Genomic DNA, 5,935 nt, shown 5'->3' with positions numbered 1-5,935 from the left:
AAATTTGAAAAGGAAACTCTTGAGTAGGGTCTGGTGGGTACTTGGTAACTTGGGTAACTCTGGAGGGCCTAGTAAAGGGAGCATGTGACAAGCTTAATAGGAGTCAAATCATACAGGGCTTCTGGATCATTCTAAGGTGCAGAGCCCTTGAAGGTTTTCCATCAGAGGAGTAATGGAACAGGTCTGCCTTTCTGAACACTTACCTCTGGCTCTAGCATGGAGGATGGAAAATCATGTTCTACTTACTTTCTATGTCAAATAATTAGTAACTTATTTAGTTTCTCCTCTTTATTAGTGAGAGATGGCAAATACGGGCTACAATTCCTCCTCTTCCTACAGCCCTGAGAGATGTTGCAAATCATGCTACAATTCCTCCTCTTCCTACAGCCCTGAGAGATGTTGCAAATCATTTGTAACATCTTTCTCGCTAAATCCATATGCAAAGTAAAACTGTTTACTTGAATATCAGTAAACCCTGATATTCAAGTGCTCCCTGTCAAGCAACTGGAGCTGGAACTGAGTTGACTTGTGTTCTCCATCTCTGGCCTGTTGCTGGCAGGGCCTCATTGTTCTGTTAACACCATTTTGATTACCGGTGCCCTCAGCATAGGGCACCTCACTCCCCGGGCAGCAGGGTCCCTCCCCTTCTCTCATTTTCTCTCTCTCAGCTTTGCTGCCTCTGGTTCTTAGCTTTCCCTGGCATGGAGGACCGGAGTCCATTGTGTTTCCCAAACGCAACAGACACAGAGTAAGCTCTCCAGGGGTCCTCTGGAGCACCCACTGGCTTGGCCTAAGGTAAGAGGAAAGCAGCCCCCACTCCTGGCATGAGCTACATTTCCTGGAAACTGACCTGAGACTGAACGTATACTCACCAGAATAAATTCTCTCTTTCTACTGATGTCATACCGTGTAATTTCAAATAAATCTCAGTCTTATACTTTATTAAGTGCTCTGGTAAACACTGCCAGATGAGGCACACGTTGCGTGCCCTGTCCTCGGTGCCTTGGTTTTTCTACAGCTGGATAGGAAAGAATGCATGTAGCTGATGTTTTTGTTTTTTTTTTTTTTTCCTGCGAGGGAAGCCCTTATTTCTTTTAAGTATAAAAAAATATTTTGTGGGGTTTTTTTGGTTTTTAACACAGAAGGTTAATGCTGACAGTCTAAATGCATCTAAGGATATGAGAAAGGGCTAAGCCAATTGACTTCTGAATAGCGCTGAGCATATCAGCATGAAAATTCACTTATTCACTTTACCATGCACCTCAGGGTATAGGGACTGCACTGTACTAGAAACTGTATAACAATATAAATGCAAATTTAAATAACATTACTTAAATGCTATTATAATATAAATGTAATAATACTCTTTAAATACAAATTTACATAATAAAAATAAAATTCGCCACAACCGCTGAGATAAAGCACAGCCGTGTTATGCTTAGCACATTGCCCATTCTAAGGGGAAGCTTGTGAGCATCTCAGTGGGTAGAAAAAGCAAGACATAAGTACATAGTTCTCAGCGAGTCCTGATGAAGACATTTTTGCCTTCAGCTTTTTTGAAAATTTAGTATAAGCTAAATGCTAATCAGAAAATATTTTGTATTTTTAAAAAATTTCTTTCATACCTGGTAAAGAATTACTTGATTATTTCCTCCTAACGGTGGCTTAAGCATTATAAACGATTACATTTCAATAGCATCTGTATGCTTTATACTTTTTGTATGAAAAAAAGCATTTTTTGTATAAAGCATTTTGTATGAAAAATGTCAGGAAATTTGTTCTACACCTGTGGTTATACTTTTTTTTTTTTTTTACCACATTTATAAACGAAAGGGTAGCATCACCATAAACAGCTGAAGCTAGACTGTCTGCAGACAAAATTAGCCACAAATCTGATGCACTGTCAATTCCGGTCCTCAGGACAACAAAAGTGATTAAGCAAGACCTCAAGTAACAATGTTAATGCCATCTACAAAGGGAAAAACTGATACAAAAGCATTCAAAGCCTGAACATTGCTTGGCGGTGAGAGGGGAAAAAGATCACCTTAGCTGGAAGGTTCACAAACACAAAGTCTTATTTACATTACACAAAGCTCAGGTGTTAGGCTTGAACGTGTTTCAAAATACTTTCACATACAACCTGCTCAGATCGCTTTTGCTGCGGCAGTACAAATCATGCGCGACATCTTTTGTCCCCAAGACAAAACAACTCTTGAAACAATACTGCAAGTATATCACTAAACACCATGAGCTGTATCTGAAGGGATTTCTTTAGGAAAAACAGATTTTTTTTTCTCCCATTGTGTAGGATGCTTCTTAGGAGTGCCTGTGGGATCAATACCTATGGAAGGGAAGAGCTGGAAGCAGGTAGGTGCACAATGGAACAGAACATAGCAGAACATAGCAGAACAGCTAGCTATGGGGTCTGGTGACAGCCTCAGCCAAGCCTGCAGGGAGCCCGAGAGCCCCAGCAACCCTCAGAGTCAAGCCAAGATGACTCTTCCTGCATATTTCTGCATCAGCTGGTCACTGGATGTGGGCTGGACCAGGGAGGGGAGTGACCTTGGCTGAGGTAGTTACCTACAGAAGAGACAAACTCAAAGAAATTCTCTTTCCTTCCCCAGCCTCTCCAACCTCAACTGCTTTCTGAGCCAGAGGGGGCAATCACTAATGCTGATAGAGTTAGTTTTAGAATTCCTTAGCCTGCCCCAAAGAAGGGCTTTAATTATAGCTTTGCTCATTTATAATTTTTGTTTTCAGATTTCAGGCCCTCAGCTAAACACTAATACCCAGAATTTCAGTTTACCATCCTGCTGCAGTCAGGCACTTGTTATACTAAATAGATTACAATATCTAGGTGGTAAAGATCACGACTTGTGTTCCTGTAACACTCCCTGGCTTAGCAGTTATGAATCAACCCAAATGTCAAATGATTTATTTCTGTGATTATATGATATGCCCTAGTTTGGGGGTTGGAAACACAGACACTGTGTGCAAAGAACTTAACATAAGGCTGGGCACATAAGTGCTACCCTCCACAACTTTGGTGCTGGCTGTTTATCTTAGAAGCTGTTACTGAGCTAATCAGTCAGTTTGACTTATGGCTGCTCCCAGTGGCTATGGCTTTCTAAATGCTTCTGGAAGGAGCCTCCTCACAGGTAGCTTCAGCTCTCTGTGCCGATGATCATTTATCACAATCTTTGGGGAGCCTATTACCCCTTTTTGTGTTCTCAAGAAAATTAAATCAAATTAAATGGTTCTCTTTAGTTCTTTCTGTTGACTTCCCCAGATGAATTCCTACCGAGCATATTATGGCCATCACTGGGGTTATAAAAAGCCATCTTTCAGAATTAGGTTTACCTAGCAATTCTGCTATTACCAAGACAAAAGGGAAAAAGGAAGTAAGAGTAAATAAAAGAAATATACCAGGAAATTGGTAGATTGCTGGCCTTTATCCGTATCTGGACGTGATTTGAAGTCAGTTTTTGTTTTAGGTTCCGGCTCTGAAATGACCTTAGATACGTTGCTTCTTTACTGTGGATGCCTTGGTTCCATCATCAACACATATGATGAGATTGGATGAATTCTTACTTTGTCCAGAAGTTCTGTGCAGGGAGTTTCCTGAGATGTGGTGACCCTGCATAGGATGGGACACTGAGGTTGACAGGCAGGCAGAGGAATACCAGAGAGGTAGGGGAGAGACCAAAAAAGTGTCAGGTCATGAACAGCAAGAAAAGAGAGGATCTTAAGAAGGAAAGCTTAATTAACAGTGTCCAATATTCTTTGGAGGTCAAATAATATAAGGAATGAAAATAAATGGATATTTGATTTAGTGACCAATAAGCAGGCTGAAGAGTAATTCAATGTGAGGAAAGACATAGAAGGAAATACCCCAAAATACCATTACTGGTTCCCCTGGGGGAGAACAAGAGAGTTAGAGAAGAAGGCAGAAGAGAACATTAACTTTTAAAAAAATGTTTTATTTGACCCTTACTACTTTTGTAGTTTGAAAAAATCCCAATACAAGAATGAATGAGAAGCAGAAAAGTAGAAACAGCAGTTATAAGCCATACTTCCAAGAAGGTTGTCTAATATGTACATGTGTTTTACACAAGTTTTCGTGGCCAGAAAAAGGAGCTGAAGAGAAAAAAATTTATTTATTTTTTTACATTTGACTCAAATGTTACCATTTCACCACCATAGACTTTCTCCACCTTTTTTTTTTTCCCCACTGGCAGGAAAAAGGAAGAGCAGGCTGGAAAGAGAAAATGGGATCTGATAAACAAGAAGTTTCTCAATTGATAGAAATCATTCTGGAGGCTTAATTTGTATTACTAACAGATTTCTCCAGACAGACTTGGAATTTCAAGTATGGTTTGGGGAACTCCAATCTAGGTTGGCTTTGCATTATTGTGGCAGCCCTCAAGTATAATCTCAACGAGGTGAGCCTCAGAAGAGCATGGTGCAGAGGTAAGCCCACAGCCTGCCCTTAACCAGTCCTTCTAACCGCCATGTATAGTTCAGGAAGTTCTGCAGCTGTAACTCTGGATGACATGGGATCTCTCACTCAGGCCTAAATATTGGACAGAATCCATAAAGCCACCTGGGGAAAGATGTCAAGATAAGCAGACCGTGTTTTTAATAGGATCTTGTGCATAGACAAAAAGGAGTTGGTATTTTGTCGATCTCCTAGGACAACTTGGAAAAAGCATTTTGCTCTATAAGTGTGTTTGGAGAGGGGGGGGGAAGGAAAAAAAACCAAAAGAAACCTTTTAGAGATCAGGAATGAAAGACAGTACTGTAAACTTGGCAACTGCTAGAGCATTGGAAAGAATGAGACAAAAAAGGGGGGAGACAAGGGGGCAGGAGGAAGCCACTCAGGAGAATTTCCTCATGTTATTTTAGTGAAATCCTTGAAAATCTTTTCTCTAAAACTGTATTCTGTGCAATATGAGGTAAAATGTCACTCTGGTCACAACAGAGCATCATACCATCTGAGATACTTCTTCTAAGGGAAACTTTCCTCTAATCACCAACTAGCCCCCATACTTTGGGCTGCAATTTGTAGTGTTCCAAGTGAGGAAGAAGTTTTTAGGACACATTAGAATAATGATCAATACAACCAATGAGAATCAGTGTAAAGAAGAATTAGAGTGTAGAGTTGGCATAGTGAGTGGCTAAAATGAGGTTATCCTCTTTAGCTCATTATCCCACTGCCTACTTCATAGAAACAGTAAAAGCTATCAAGGATGAACACTACCTAAGCTTTCCTGACTGCTACACCTCAATTCATGCAGCACCCAGACTTTGTTCTTTCCCCTCAGCCCTGTGGGAAGAGGATGGCCCCATGGGAAGAGTTGTCATCCTCTAGTCAAGGCTAGATCTTCCATCCATTCTATCTGCCTACTTCAAGGACCTGGCCCTATCCCTGACTCCTCCACTGTTTTGTATCCTGACCTTTCTCTTTTTCTCTATTCAATGTCAGAATATTCAATTTCTCGCCAATGCTTTCTCCCTAGTCCTGCCATGAAATGGTCCAACCATGCTGTACCTCCAAGATTTCTCCCTTTCCTTCCTTTTCATGACTAGACTCTTACTTCTCCAGTTCCCTTCTGCCCATTCACTTGCTTCTGAAATCCTACCCCTAATGTCCACGGATAGTACTATTGGCTCATGCCCCCAGTAACCTCCTAATTGCCAAATATGATGAGTATTTTTCAGTGCTTATTAATATTTCTGTGACTTGAGTCTCCAGTCATAATTCCCTCTTCAAGGTCTGCCCTTTTTCATTATTTGCGCCATCAAAACCCTGGTTTAACTCTTATCTTTATGACAACTCTTAATGCCTAGACATACCTCTTCTTCCATGTACTACCTTTGTGGGTAATCTCATCTATTCCAGTGGCTCCAAACCTAGGTGTTCCTGTCTACTGAA

At 40.8% G+C, this 5,935-nt stretch overlaps 1 long non-coding RNA gene across 1 annotated transcript; it reads left to right on the top strand.

The window, feature by feature from the left end:
* The first annotated feature begins 723 nt into the window (after positions 1 to 723).
* LOC122202271 lies at positions 724 to 2,368 on the top strand. The gene is made up of 2 exons (XR_006194562.1): positions 724 to 795; positions 2,309 to 2,368. It is a non-coding gene; the product is annotated as an uncharacterized LOC122202271 (long non-coding RNA).
* Positions 2,369 to 5,935: the final 3,567 nt, after the last annotated feature.

The sequence above is a fragment of the Panthera leo genome, chromosome A1 (assembly GCF_018350215.1).
Source record: "Panthera leo isolate Ple1 chromosome A1, P.leo_Ple1_pat1.1, whole genome shotgun sequence".
NCBI classification, from domain to species: Eukaryota; Metazoa; Chordata; class Mammalia; order Carnivora; family Felidae; genus Panthera; species Panthera leo.
Note: the sequence above shows the minus strand (reverse complement) of the source record. Positions and strands in the feature narration are given on the sequence as shown.